This window comes from Pseudopodoces humilis, chromosome 19, assembly GCF_049639895.1.
Source record: "Pseudopodoces humilis isolate 2021_Gansu_Grassland_sample_001 chromosome 19, ASM4963989v1, whole genome shotgun sequence".
NCBI lineage: Eukaryota > Metazoa > Chordata > Aves > Passeriformes > Paridae > Pseudopodoces > Pseudopodoces humilis.
Window position 1 is genome coordinate 12,149,186 of NC_142218.1, and position 15,490 is coordinate 12,164,675.

The window sequence follows — 15,490 nt, forward strand, 5'->3', positions numbered from 1 at the left end:
AAGGTCAGCTGGGTGCATAATTCCTGCACTTGAAGGAAAAAATACCAACTATTTACAGTAATGTTGTACAAGTGGCATGAAACTGGAACTCTATTTACTTTCTCCAGGCCAGGTTTTACTGTAAATGCCCAAATAAGCTATTTATATAAACAATTTCTGTATATTTGCTCTGTGCCTGGATGTATTTCCACCCTGCTGCTGAGAATTTAGATCTGATGAGTAACCTGTGGCAGAAGAGCAACTTTGATTGCAGAAAACCCCCTGGAAGGTGATGCAGGCAGGTGCTTTATGTGCAGTGATCTCAAGGAAGGTGAGGCACCTCCATCACGCTTGTTCCTTCCATCTGCAGAAGGATGTGGTGCCCATAGCCTGGCAATGCTCCCAAAGAATCCCATTTTGGGGTGTGTGGTATTTGAGAAGCTGTGTCAGAGAACAAAGCAACACCAAGGAATGTAACTGAGATTCCTCGTGCTGTAGAAAAGGCTGGCATGAGGTAAGGCATGAAGGAAGCAGACTAACTCAAAAAAATGTGTTCAGGTTTACTCAGCTCTTCCCATCCGTCAGAACATGCCCAAGTCCTCAGTGAGGTTTCAGCTCCGAACCGAGATCTCGGACTGAGTCATGAGCAAATGTAACTGTGAGTAATTGCTGTAGCCAAATGTCAGCTTGGAAAACGGGCTTTGTCTCTTCTCTAAGAGTTCTGGTTTATGGGAAAAGGCAGTGGTTTTCCTTTCTGCTCTGGCTGTCGGTTCCCTGTGTGGGTAAAACACAGTCGCTGCTCCTGGGGGTGTGTGGGAGTTCGGCACCCCAGGGCTGCTTTCTGTCTTGGTCCTCAGCTTCTGCACTGCCTTTGGGCTTGGGCCAATGGGACAAATGTCATCCAGCACAGGCACATGCTGCTTTTAAAGAAATGCTGCATTCTCAGCCTTACACAGAAAAAACCCTCCCCAAACCCTGAGGCACAGCATCCTGCTGTGTGGCCCTCTCTGTGCCCTCTCTGCTCCTGGAGCCCTGTGAGCCCAGGACTTGTCCAAGGTCCAGCTGCACAAAGAGCCCAGTGCCCCAGCCCTGTCCCCAGTGCAGCCCAAGGGCTTCATGGCAAACCCAGGGTGACACTTCCCACCGCTGTGATCCCTGACCTGCCTTTCCTGGATATTGCAATTTCTCCTCCAGACCTGGCTGAGATACAGGGTGACAGGCCAGAACTCGAGTGGAATCAAAATTGCATTTTAATTATAAACATTTGTCCAGAAATTAATGTTTCTGAACTAATGTTTCTCTCCGACCAGTGTGTTCAGAAGCAAATGACTCTCACTAATTGATTTTCTCCTGTATGATGGGAATTGTACACGTAGAAATTCAACCATGCATAATTGAAAATCCCCCTCTTTCAGCAGGTATCCACATAATCACTCAACTGATGTTTGCTTGTCCTCTGGCAGATATCACCTAGGAGTCACATGGCTGGCTGGAGGGAGCTAATTTTTCCAATTTTTGTTCCTTGTGCCGGATTAAACATTGAAAATCACTCTAAACAGGCTTCCATATCAAATAAATTTGCTTATAATCCCAAACATGTACCCATGAGGGAAGGTTATAGATGGCTTTCTCCTTTGGAAATGTGTATTTTATACCTTTACACCTCGGAGATCAGTAATCCTGTTTGTCCCAATAAATAAAACAGTTTTGAGCAACTTCCAGGAGCCTTTCAGCAGTGAAGGCAGAAAGGATTTGGAATGGCTCTGAAGCCCTTGGCTCTGCTGTGCCAAACCAAGTGCCTGAAACCCCCAGGACCCTCCCAGAGAACTGACAGCCCGAGGGAGTGGGAGCAGAGGAGAGAAGTGTAAAATCAGCTGTGAAACTGAAAAGCTGTGATTCACTGTCAGATTCTCCTAAGAGGCAGGTGAGATCTTGCCCTGCTGCCAACCAGGTCTTGAGGGTGACAACAGATTTCAGTCATTTTAGGAGGTTTGGGAGCGAGTCTGGTGTGGAAATGGGTGTGTTTTAGGGGAGCTTTGGGGTCGTTGTGATGGTTTTCATCACTTTTGCCTCTCCCAGTAACACCCACGATGGGTCCCAGCATCGTGTGGTGCTTTACAGGAGTTTCCCCAAGGTGCTTTGACCTCTCTTACCACCAGCCTTAACAGGCAAAACTAATCAAGGTTTGTTCAAAAGTAATTTTTCCTCACAGCTTCTGTTGAGGAGCAGATAATCAGGTTTTATTTATTTATTTGTTTGTTAATAAAGCTGTATAACAGAGGATTTCATCATTCCAGTGATACTGAATGCAATGTGCTTGCAATAATTAATGCCACTACTAATGGAGGATTGGAATTTTGCCTTAATTATATCATTAAGACACATTTCATGCATTTAATTGTTTTTGTAAAATGACAGCCAAGCTCTCCTGCCGCATATTTCCCATTTCCAGATTCAATTACTTCCCATGCAAGGGCAACCTGCTAGTAATGGCCTCTCACAGCTTTTGCTTTCCAGGGGAAATCAAGTGGGTTTTGGTTAGATATGCCAATACTTTTCAGGTTAGCAAAGCTTTTACGTGTTGTTTGTCAATGTTAGTGATGAACAGATGCACTGAACTCTCCCTTCCTCCTTGCTGGCCTGGATTTAATGAAAAATAGGGGTGGGGGGAAGGGGAAAATGTGTCAAGACAGAACAAGAAAGTTAAAAATCAGTTACAGGCTTGATCCACATGCCCTGCTGCACCTGTGGGAGGCTAAGTCTGGGTAAAATACACCGTGTCTGGTCCAAAAGCAGGAGCCTTGGAATCAGCAGCCTCAGAGGGGATGATGCTGTGATTGTTCTCATGGGACACCACCAGCCAGGGGGCTCAGGGCTTCCTGTGAAAAGGTTCCTGCTTCTTCTTTGGAACTGAGCTTGTGTCTGTAAGGCCAGAATCAGTCACCCAGCAAGCCCAGGCTCCTGGAGAGGCACCTCAGAAGTGTGTGAATCAGTGAGGTCCATTGTGCTCCAAAGCAGGACCCAGAGCCCTTGGCAGTGGTGACACACGTGGATTTGTTTGGGATGAGTAAATACAGTTTTCACCAGACAGGAATTTATAGTTATGTCTGTAGCTTCCAGCTGCTCAGGGGGATGGGAGTGGTGTGTTCTCTCTAGTTTGTGCCTTCTCTGTCTGCAGCTCTTTCCCAAATCTGTAATCATTGCTGCATAACTACATAAAGGCAAAGTGCAGGGTGGGGATGGTAGGAAATGGGAATCTCTGCTGCAACACAGAAAATATCAAGTTGCCTGAGGGTCATCACTGCTAGATTTTGGACCATCTGAGATAAGCCAAAGCCTCCCCAAATGCCATGAAGGTGGCTATGGCTGTTTGCAAGGCAAAGCCAGCAGCCCACAGGTGGAATGTAACAAAAAGCAGGTAAAGCAAGAGGAGGAATGCAAGTGGATTGTGCAGGAATGGAAACTCCCATGCCAGGCAGCAGACACAGCAACTGCTGAATAGTTTGAAAGCCTTTCCAAATTGTTCCTGCAGCACTGACTGTGGGAAGCATTTGGGAGCAGGTTTTCCTCTCAGACTGTAACCACGCTGCTGACTTGACAAGCCCTTGACCTCAATTAGTTCCGTTCGTTATTGGGAGCCCAGTGGGAGTGAAGTCAACTGTGCTTTCCTTCTCTTCTTTCTTCCCATCCTCTCTTGCATGGTGTATGAAAGAGCTGAAACTTGGCCACGGCACAAGCCCCCTTCAGCCCTTGTTGGGTTTTGCCCTGGGGGATCTGCAGGAGAGGTGGAGGAGCCCTGGGAGCTGTGCAGACAAGGATGGAGAGGAATCCATCAGAAGAAATGTCCTGCTGGATATGCTGCACGTCTGCTTTGCCACTGGCCTGCTGGAAACCTTGAGCAAGAAGCTTCACCTGTCTCTCCCTTGTCTAAAAAATGATGAGGGGAATCCAGGCATCACATCCTGGTTGCATGAAGCCCACTTGCAAAGATAACTGAGACACCAGATACAAAAAATCTAAATAAGAGGTGTGAGAAGCACTGATTTCCTCTGTACAAAGCAGAGCAATGCAGTCTCAATCCTTTCTACAAGGAAACTGAATTCCCAGTTCAGTTTTGCTTCTAGATTCTGTGTCTGGAGTGTTTCATCAATAAATACCTTCACCCCCCAGCCCCCTCCTTTCTGTGATTGTTAGTAACAAATTTATGTTGTGTTTCATTTCAGGTTGTCCAACAAATTTTGGAACAAAACTGAGCACCATTAATTGTCGTTCTCAGAATAAACCAACAACATAATTTATCAATGTGGCAATAACAGTAATGTTGTATTTCCCAGTCTTGAAATACTTGGATTGGAGATGACAGCATTATAATTGAAAATAATGGTAATTATCTGTCTGCAAACATGTTTTGCTGCTATGCTCAATATCTTCTTTGAAACCAGTCATGAACAGAAGTCACCATAAGCAACAATAAACTAAAAGTTCATTTTCCTAGAGATTGGTGCGCTGCATCTGTTGTGTGGGAAATAACTCTGATTTTTCTTTTGTTTCCAAAGTGGTCTGCGGATGGAGAACTTCAAATCAATACCATCAGGAAAAATCAACTGCTTCTATTTAGCTGAATTTGAAATGTTATATGATAATAGGAGTGTTTTTGATATATGGATATATATGTATGTACACCTTGAGATCATTCATATGGAAACAAGACACCTGCTGTATCAAGATGAGAAGGGAAAATCAACATAATTCTTCACACTTCCCTAGTGAAAATTGCCAAATATATGTTGTCAAACTGTGGGCAACATATCGAGCTGGGAATGAGCTGAGCACTGCCTGAGCCCAAGGACCAGCATTTCCTGCAGGGCTCAGGGCCCTGGGCACTGCTCCCACCTGCCCTGAGCTCCAGGAGCCTGGGCAGGGGCTCAGGCAGGTCTCACCCAGCCCCAGCAAATTTTGGTTGGGTGTTTTTTCTGGAGCAGGCTTAAACTTGAATACTAAAATACATTCTGAGTCCTTCCCTGGAAAATAATGTAGCAGGGCAGGGATGTTTTAGCTTGTGTTTTGTACACATTCCCTTTTTTATTGCTGGTTTGAAGTCACATCTCCCCTTTTGCCTTGCCAGTGCCAGCAGGTGAGACACCCATCCCAGCTCCCCAGCAGGGACAGGGGAACCACGGAGCAGCATCTCTGCAGAGCATCACCAGGGCTGGCAAGAGCCAAATGAGAATTTTGGAGCCTTCCAACTTGGATATGGGGCAGGAGGAGGCTGGCAAGAGCTTTGAAGGTGACAGCCCACAGCTGGACTCAGGGAGGGACCCTCGGTGTCAGGGTGGGGTCCAGCACCCCTCCACACAGCCATTTAACACCTTCTCCTTGGATCCTCATTTCACTGCCAGCTATTGAAGTGATTCCCTTATGAACTAGTTTCTGTTGTCCTTATTAACCAAGGACTAATTAATTATTAATTAAGCAACCAAGGCTACTTATTAATTCAACTTCTTAATTAAGTATAGGATGCTAATGAGGCAGCTTGTTAATTGAGTTGTCAGGGGAAAGTGAGGATGGAGAGGAGGATTTTTTTCTGCCCAGTTCCTGTAGCAGAGCCAGAAATGTGGCTGTGTGGGGACATTGGTCATGGGAGCTTCCTGAGTGGGGTCAGGCAGTCACAGCTTGGGAGAAGTTTTATTTACATTTATTCCCTTTTCTTGTCAGCCCAAAACAACCTTTCAAGAAGAGACTGCAGGACTTGCAGCCCAATATTTCAGTGCTATGTGCAGGACCAAGCTGGGCAAGCATGGGGACAGGACCAGTGTGCCCAGGAATAGAGGCATGGAGATGACCTGGAGCTGTGGGGCATCATGGACAGCAGTGGCCTCCTGCTTTTCTCAGTCTTAATGAGATGCACAAATGGGAATTTTTCTCCTTGAAATGCCTTTAGCCTAAGACAAGAAGAGTCTGCAATTTACAGACAACAACAGGAGCAAGAGATGAGGAGCTCTCTGCCTTGCCAGAGCCTTGGCAGGGAGACCCACATTTCTCTGGCACATTGGACTTACCTTGGGTGTGCCCCAGCCCTGCTCTTTTGTTTGCAGGATCAGGCCAGGACCCACTGAGGATCCCTGAGCTGTGAGGACAAGCTCCTCCAGTGCTGAGACTTTGTGGGACAGCCCCACACAGCATCTTGCTGGGCATTAGTGCCAGGTGGCCAGGACTGGCACGGTAATTCCAGGATGTTTTCTCTGGAAAGTTTGCTGATGGGCCATTTCTTATTGCCAGCAAGACTCCAGCATCAGTGGTTTGTTCCACTGCAAATGCCATTCCCCAGGCAAGCTGAAAATAAAACCTTTTCTAATCACTTCTGAAAGTTTCTGAAAAGATCTGGGGGAGGGGGAGAGCTAATGAGGAAAACACACAGCTTTAGAAACAGGAGAGCATTCCCTGAAGTCAACAGAATAAAAAAAAAAAAATCTTTTTGAATATTCATTTCTACTGAGATTTTCTATCGCTATAATTAATTTGTCACAAATACCTTGACAAAGCATTTCTGGTGGAGTGATGAAGGCTACAGGCAGAGGTTTACTTAGCCTCTTTTGAAGGAAAATAACTAGCTATCAAATAACTTTAAACTCCTAAAGCTTTTCTGGCTTGATCCTGCTTTCATTAAAGAATGTTACTTGGCTTTGAAGACATTTAAAGCCTTTGCAAAATTGTTATATGGATTTATTTTTGGGTTATTCGGGTGTATTGGTGTATTATTCATGGACACTTTGAGAGGCATTGGCTGTTTGTTTTCTCTTCATGGAGAAGGACACAACAAAGCCTTTAAAGCACCCATGGAGCCATTCAGGCTGAGTTCTGCTGGTTTTCCCCTTCCTTCCTGCAGAAACTCAGGATCCTTGGCACCTTTACCCAAAAGAAAAGATTTCTGGCAGCAGTCCAATAGCAGATCAATGCTGAATATTTCAAATGAGTGACAGGTAAAGACTCTGCCTCCTTAGATTGATCAGGATCCCTGCTGGTCCGTGTGGGGAATTCAAGTCTTCAAGGTTTCCTCTCCTGTCTTTCTACCTCCAAATTTCTGCTCAATGACAGGACTTCCTTGCAGGACCCAGCAACTGACTCAAAGCAGCAAAAATATTTGTGTGATGGGAGAAGGATGAGGCTGGATTCTGTAATCATTCCTCACCCCAAGGAGCACCAGTTCAATCAGATTGCTCATGAAAGGAAGCCTTCACTGATGTGAGTAATCGTGGCAGATTCTGGCCCTGAGTTATTACATGAAACCATCTCAAGCTCAGGAGAAAGCTGCGCGACTCAGACCTAGCTTTAAAAAATAAAAGTTTTAAATCCCAAGTTAGGATGTGCCATTTGGCTCCTGCTGAAGTTGGGCTTAAAAGGCAGCACTGAATAATAAAAAAGATCAAGCTTTTGATGTTAAATTGCATGTTCAAGCATAAAATCCAGCCTTGATGATGAAGCTTAGCCTGGCTTATTTCACTCGGGCAAAGACACTAAACAAGAGCCTTACACTCTTTCTCACTTAGAGGAAATGTCTGTGCATTTAAAATAAGCAAAAAAAAAAAGTTTTGACAGATAAGTAATTAGGAAACATCTGGCCAAACTGAAGGCAATAGAAGTGATTCCAATCAGAGGTGGTTCAGTGAAAGCTTTTCATCTCAACTCCAACAGAAACAGCAAATTTAGCACTTAAAAAAAATAAATAAATAAAAATTCCAGCTTCTGATGAAGTGTTAAAAAGTGGGAGAGAGAGAAGTGCAGACATCCACCCAGCCCAGGGCTGTGAGGAGGAGGAGGAGGGATGAGGGCCCTGGCTGTGAGCAGGATGAGGAGTGTGCCAAGGACCCAGAGGCAGGTCCTGTGCTGGACCAGTGGCACCCTGCTTTGTATGGAACTCCCAGGTTCTTTGGGTGGAATTCCCAGGTCCTTTGGATGGAATTCCCAGGTGCTGTGTGTGGAATTCCCAGGTTCTTTGGGTGGAATTCCCAGGTTCTTTGGGTGGAATTCCCAGGTTCTTTGGGTGGAATTCCCAGCGTGGCTGATGTGTCCCTGTGGATGCTGGCCCCTGGCTGCTGTGGTGCTCCTGCAGCACCCTGTGCCCCTACCTGAGGGCACCAGGACAGGTGAGGCTCACACCAGCTCTGTGTGGGTGGCTCAGGGGTCACTGCTGTCCTGGCAGCCCTCATCTCACCCCTCCTTCTCCAAAGCTCCCTGGGAGCCGTGCAGTGGTGAAATATCCTTACTGGGATTTGGGGGGAGGGATGCTCCCTTTCAGTTTTCACTCTGCACTGTGTTTGGAAGCGCTTTTCCCACATTCAGTGAATGCTGGTGGTTTGGAGGCTCCATTAAAATAAATGCCAGGATTCTGTGTGTGCTTCCTCACCTAACTGGAAGAACTTCAGTGAGCTCCCTCAGACGTGATGTGTTCTCATGATGTTCTGGCTGCTGAGTGCCTGCTGGAAACAGTCCTGGCTGCTTTCAGTCTCATACAAGCTTCATTCTGAGTTTTTGGGAAAGGTTTTAGATATTTATTTTTCTTCAAGCTGGCAGATTTACCCATCCTGTCCAACCTCTTCAGCCTCCGTGGCCCTTCCTGTGTGTTCACACGTGGTATTTCAGCAGGGGTGAGCAGGACAGCCACCTCCCCTCTCTGCAAACCCTGATGGTGGGGGCTGCTGCTGCTTTAAAAACTGCCCATCTTTATCATTTTAACACAGCAGACCAAGAGCCCAGAGCAGAACTCGGTGCTCAGCATCCAGCTGCAGCCCTGAGCTCTGCCAGGCAGGGCAGGAGGAGCAGCAGGGCCCTGCAGGAGGGACAGGAGTGGGAGAGTTTTGTCCCTTTGCTGTCCTGTCCAGAAGGGAAGCAGAGGAAGGAGAGGATCCTTGCTCCAGCACAGCAGCCATTCTAAGGTGCTTCCTGCACAGCTGGAATTCACAGTGACAGCATCAGCTGCCAAGGGGAGTCAGGAGATTTGGCAGGATTCAGGGGGAAAGAGGTAGCAGTAAAATCATTTGTGAAGGGTAAATACTTCAAAGGGTCACCGAGGTGCCAGCATGGTCCTGCTTTGCCCAGGCCCAGGCAGGGATGGAGCAGGACCCAGCACCCAGCAGGGCACCCACAGCTCTTGAGTTGCTCCTGATCTTTGTTCCACAAGCCTGTCCCCATCACAGACAGCTGGAATACCTTCCAACTGGGCTGGAATTATTGTTGAGTAAGGAAATATGTGCTCTGTAACTTCACCGCAAAAAACCTCTGTAAAGCACGAACAGGAAGTGTACAATATATTCCTTCCCAAATTAATTGCTATTATTCTGATTAAAACACATTATCATATAAATATTTGATTAAGAATGTGATTAAATCTTTCTTGCTCATGAACTGTGACAACTTTAAAGTCTAACCTTTTACAGCTTGGCATCACATCATTATTTTTCTCATTAGCTACGTTTCATAATTCGATCTCATAATATGCTTTGCCATTTGGAACCTTCCTTTGTGTGCCAAGTTCAAATCAATGCTGTTAGTTATTTGTGCCACTGCAGATAATTAAACAAAAATTAACAGCAATTTACCCCTGCAGGCTGGCTGGTAGAGGAGTACTCGAGAAGGGGAGCAGATCACAGAGCACAAGTCAAAGGGGTTCTTCTGGCACTGTGTTGGTGCAAAGCTGGCCAGGAGCAGTGTGGGAGAGTGGAGGTGTCTCCTGGAGGCTCCAGTAATTCAGAAAGTCCCTTTCCACCAGGTAAAGCCTCTGGGCATCACAGAGTGCACCAACTTGCTCTGGACTCTTATGAATGATGTGACAGGGTAAAGTGGGGAGCAGTTGGGTCTTGGGTGTTTGGGGAGGAGAACCTGTGGAGCTCTACCTGAGGGTTCCAAGGGGTCACTCTGAGCAGAGCAGTCTCCCTCTCCCCCAGGACACACATCCCTGGGATTCAGGTGCTGCCCTGGCTGTTCCCCTGGCTCCAGGCTGTTCCTTTGAGGAGCTCAGCGTGCTGCAGCCTCCCCCTGTCCCTCAGCAGGATCTGGTCCTCCCAGGCTGTCTGGAGGCAGAAGGATGCCTCTGTCTCTCCCAGCTCACTGCAAACAGAGCCCACTTTCCTAATTTAAACTGCACACAAAAGCTTGCCTTACATGGTCACGGATGCTATTTTTAGGTCCGCCAATTAATCCAGCTCCGTTTGAGCTGGATTAGAGATCACATACCCCCTTAATTATAGGTGTATAAACTCCAGACTGGCAGCTGTTTTGACATTCTCAGCTGGGAAATTTGCCCTAAACAGCCGTCCCCTCCCTGGTGCGGCAGGATTGAGGCCCGGGGCTGCTGCCTTCGTGCCCATCTGCTGCCGTGGCACCGCGCCTGCTCCAGCGCTTGGACGCCTGCCCTGGGACACAGGTGCCAGGCAGCAGTGAGCTGCCATGGCCAGCCTCCCTCTCTCTTCTTTTTCTTTTTTTCTTTTCTCTCCCCCTCTCTCACTCTCTCTCTTTTTTTTTTCCCCCTCTGTAGGAAAATCTCCCCTGGCTCCCCAGGCTTTTTCTTCCCGCTGAGGATGAGCAGGAGCCTGTGCCAACACAATTCCAAGGTGGGGTCTCCATGGGGGCTGCTGGATGTGCCTGCCCCACACCATGGGCAATGGGGGCAGCTCCTGGCACTGCCAGAATGCAGCTCCTGTGTGGGATGCTGGTCTGAGCTGGCCTGGCACGGCTTGAGCTCCCACAGCAGCAGTGCCAGCCCATGAGGGGCTGCCCATGGAACTGCTCTGTGCCCATGGCACTGCTCTGTGCCCATGGCACTGCTCTGTGTCCATGGCACTGCTCTGTGTCCATGGCACTGCTCTGTGCCCATGGAACTGCTCTGTGCCCATGGAACTGCTCTGTGCCCATGGAACTGATCTGTGCCCATAACACTGCTCTGTGCCCATGGAACTGTTCTGTGCCCATGGAACTGCTCTGTGCCCATAACACTGCTCTGTGCCCATGGAACTGATCTGTGTCCATGGAACTGCTCTGTGCCCATGGAACTGATCTGTGCCCATAACACTGCTCTGTGTCCATGGCACTGCTCTGTGCCCATGGAACTGATCTGTGCCCATAACACTGCTCTGTGCCCATGGCTTGTGTGCCAGCCTGGGGGCTGCTGCACATCTCAAACCATGCAGGACACACAGGCAGTTCTGGACATCGTGGTTGACCCCAGATGTGCTCCAAGGGTGGCACATCGTCCCTCTCCCTGCCAGGACTCCTCTCTGGGGACAGGGCCACCCGAGTGAGGAGCTGCCTCTTTTATTTTCATATGGGTAGAGGAGATTTTAAAGCTGAACATGCACAGAACTGCCCATTCCTAACCCTGCAGTGCTGCTGACTGGGGGCTTCTGGCAGGAGCCCACTGACACCTAAAACAAAGCAGAAACTTCAGAGAAAGTTCCGTGGGAAGCCTCCCTGGGGCTGTATCCAGCCCAGAGGCAGGAGCTGTCACTGGAGGCCACCCTGTGGCACCTCTAAAGGTCCCGCATGTGGGGCAGGGCAGGACGAGAGGGTCAGACCGTGCCTGACCGTGCCCATCCCAGCCAGGGACGCTCCGGAGCAGCTGCCGGAGCATCGCTGCTAATTGTGGCTGTGGCCAGGGCGGCCGGGAGGGCTCAGCCATACCTGAGCAGTGAGATCATGCCCCAGCAGCCCTGGGACACGGCCAACCCTGTGGGAGGGTCCCCTCCGCTCCTGCCCCCATCCCCGTGGCTTTCATGCCCAGCGGTCATCTCGGTTCTCTTCTTCTTTCCTGGGAGCTGGAGGCTGGACAATAACTGGCACGAACGCTGTTTGATCCCAACAAATAGTTGTTTGTTTCAGTGTGATATCAAATGCTTTTAAGCCCAGTGAACAAAGTACCCTCTCGCTGGAGCTCCCCCATCCTCGTTGTCTGCCAGTGTCAGCAGCACCAGCACAGGACGATCCTCTGTCCTTTTCCTGGGAATCTCACTGCACCTCTTGGATCACATTGAATTTTGTGTTTGTGTTGATGTCTGGTGGGACAGCTCGAAGACCAGGCACAGGCTCCCAAAGGAGTTTTCCTTTGAAGCTGCAGCCATTTACTGCTGGTGTTTTCCACTGCCCATGGGGAGCAGAGCCGTGTTCCTGCTGCCAGCGCTGCCCTCGGACAGGGAGAGGTTCGGTGCTGTGTTGGTGTGTCTGGCTGCTGCCTTCAAGCAAAGTTCTTCCCTGGCACAAGCACGTGGAGGGTTCAGGGGGAGCCCCCTGCCACAGGGCTACTTGAGGGGTGCTTTCTGAAGCCATGGGCCAGGACAAGGGCTGAGGGTGGAATGAGCTCTGGCTGTGACATCCCAGGGGTGCCAGAGGAGCCCTGGGACACTCTGGGGCCCAAGCAGGAGGCCCAGGGACAGGCACACACTGCTGCCAGCTCCTGCTCCTCAGCAGAGAGCTGGAAAGGAAACACGAGGATTTCCTGAGCTTTGCTGCATCAGTGCCCTGGCAGAGCATCAGTCCCACCCGTGTCTTTACAGAGCTGTTTGGAAAGGAACAAGTGTCTGGCAGGGGTCAAGAAGGGGGAGGTGGGGGCACCTGCTTTTGTGGCCTTTGGGAACTCATAAAAGCTCTGCTGGAGTTCTGGGAGAAGGCTTTTAGGCTGTTCTGATCCAACCCCCTGGCTCTGAGGTGCAGGGGCTGCTTCCTTCCCCTGCCTTGCTGCTGCTCTTTGGTGGTAGGAGGCTTTTGTTGCCACGGGCAGTTGAGCAAGGTTGGAGCAGAAAGGTTTGGTGTGTGACAGAGGTTTCCCAGAGTGACTCACAGGGCAGCAATTCTGCCCATCCTCAGCCCACCTGGAGGACATACCTGTGGTGGGTTCCTGGGGCACGGAAACCATCCCCCAGAGAGAGCCCCGTGAGATATCACTGTGAATCACCCCAGGGTGCCAGGGGTTGTCTCAGCATCCCTGTCCCCACGCCCAGGGCTGCACCACCTGCAGAACAGCTCTGCCAGCTGAGAATTGAGCAATGGGGTGACAAACCAGAGGCTCAAATCTTCCTGCCCCTGTGCTATCCATCCTTTAGCACAGCCCATGGCTGCTCTGTGTTAATAACAAGAAAACCAAGCAGGGGAAGTGAATTTACAAATCTGTGCAGTGGGAACTGTACAAGGACCTACAACTTCATCTCACCATAGTGACACCAGCCAGTCCTGAGCAGGTCCAGCCACTGGGACAGGAGGACTTGGATGCTGCTCACAGCACTCAGAGCCATCCAAATTCCTCCTGTCCACTGCCAACACAGCAGAGAAACCCCCTGTGAGGTGAGAGAGGCCCTGCCAGCCCACTCTGATACCTTTGAGTTCTCTCAATCGCCAGCAGGAACCACAATTAACGTCTGCTGCAATTTCTTCATTATCATAATGACAGTGCTCAGCAAAATATATGGGAGACATTGACGGTGACACCCAGATGCTGGAACCATACGATGCCACATGGAAAATCATGGTGTGGTATAAAAACCCGGCTTTTATATGGTACAGCTGCCTCTACATAATGCCCTTGTAATTTATCAGTGGATGGCATCTGGTTTTTTCCTGTCATTCTTCGACTTCCAGACAACCATAATCTCAAGTGTCTTAATAATAACACAGACCTGCCAGACAGGGGAGGGGGAGGATGGAAAGGGGGTGGGGAGCAAAATTGCTCCTTTTGTGCTGTTCTGCCCAAATTAGAGGGGAAAGCCAGAAAAAGGGAAGCCTGGTGGGGGACTGGGAGTGCTGGAGAAGGGGGCTGGGGTGGTACAGCAGGTCCTGGAGGAATCTGCATGAGGGGCACCTTGCAGAAGCCATTGCTTTGGGTCCAGGTCTGGAAGGTCTTCCAGGCATCTGCTTTTCCCGGGACAAATTTTCCTGTGCTGGTTTAAAGCAAGCTCTTTGGCTGAGGGTGCAATTTGAGTGTGTGCACAGCGGTGGTGCAGGGTGACACCTTGGCAGAGCTCAGCCTGCAGCCTAGGGCTGCACAGGGTAGGGGGACAATTCTGTGTCCTGCAGTGGCTCCATGGAAAAATGTGTTAAAGAGGGTAGGAATGGGAATTTGCCTTTGGAGCTGTTCAGCCATGCTGCTGGATCCTGCAAAGCTGTGCCAGTGCCAAGCTGTCCTGGTGTCCCTGTCACAGAGAGCTGTCCTGGCACTCCCTGGTGCTCATGGCAGTGCCTGGGCTGTGACACCTACAGCAATTTTGGGGTGCCTGGGGGTGGGCAGCCCAGACCTGGCGTGAGGGACCAAACCTTTACAGCCTGTCACAAGTAAATGTCTGCATGTCCAACATGTCATCACCCTCTGTGTTTGTTAATGTCCTGGTGCATCTCCCACGGGATTTGGGGGAAATTCCTGGGGTAGAACTGAGCCCCGTGTGACTCTGCAGGGCCAAGCCTGCGTTACACAGGTGTCATTAACTCACTGACACCGCCGGGGCTGGCTCGGGCCCGCTGCAGGATGAGTCTAGGGGATAGAGCAGCACCCACTGCCCATGGGGGCCCAGCCCCAGCACTCTGGGCACCCACAGGGGCTGTGGGGTGTGGGATGTGGGATGTGGGGTGCGGGATGTGGACAGGAGGGATGCAGGATGCGGGATGGGGATGAGGGATGGGGATGAGGAATGGGGATGAGGAATGGGGATGAGGGATGGGGATGAGGGGTGCGGATACAGGATGGGGATGCGGGATGGGGATGAGGGATGGGGATGAGGGATGGGGATGCGGGATGGGGATGAGGGATGCAGGATGCGGGATGCGGGATGCGGATACAGGATGGGGATGCGGGATGGGGATGAGGGATGCGGATACGGGATGCGGGATGCGGAGCCGGGCCGTGGCAGGCTGCCTACTGCCACCACGAGATGGCGAGCGAAGGAGCCTCTTGGCAGGGCTGTCCCGGGGAAAGGGGCTCGGCTCTCGGAGGCACGGGATGGCTCAGCCCGGTTTCCAGTTCCCAGGGATGAGAGGAGGGTGGGGAGCAGGAATGGAGACATCGACGGCCAGGCTGGGAGAGAATAAGGATGTCTGGAGTTATCCCAGCAGGATTTGGGAGAGCACAGCCTCTGACATGCTGAATGTCCAAGGGAAGGGTGGCTGCCTGCTCCCCTCTCCATCCCCTTTGCTGTCAGGATAACCCACTGCTTCCATCCCCAGCAGCTGGGGGAGTGGGGCAGAGCCAGGCAGGAGATGTGAATGGCACATGAGGCACACCTGGAGGGTGGACAGGCCCCGTGTTAAGGAGCAGGGACAGGAGCCCTGGCTGGGCATTGCACGGGGAGCAGGAGGAAGGGATTTTCCTGGCTCTAATGGACAGTGTTGTTGCCGGAGGTGGGTTGTCTCTGCCTGGGGATGGGGAGGCTCTGAGTGAGTTGTAGGGTGGTGGGGATGGTGAGCAGGATGATGGAGACCAGCAAGGCTGAGGTCTTGCTCATCTGATCGTTCTCTGTGACTCCTTCCTGCCCTGCCCTCT

General features: G+C 50.3%; 1 long non-coding RNA gene across 1 annotated transcript; it reads left to right on the forward strand.

Moving 5' to 3' along the window:
- Positions 1-4,232: 4,232 nt before the first annotated feature.
- On the forward strand, positions 4,233-5,955 carry LOC148182828 (uncharacterized). Its single transcript, XR_015774134.1, has 3 exons — positions 4,233-4,362; positions 5,105-5,266; positions 5,695-5,955. It is a non-coding gene; the product is annotated as an uncharacterized LOC148182828 (long non-coding RNA).
- Positions 5,956-15,490: the final 9,535 nt, after the last annotated feature.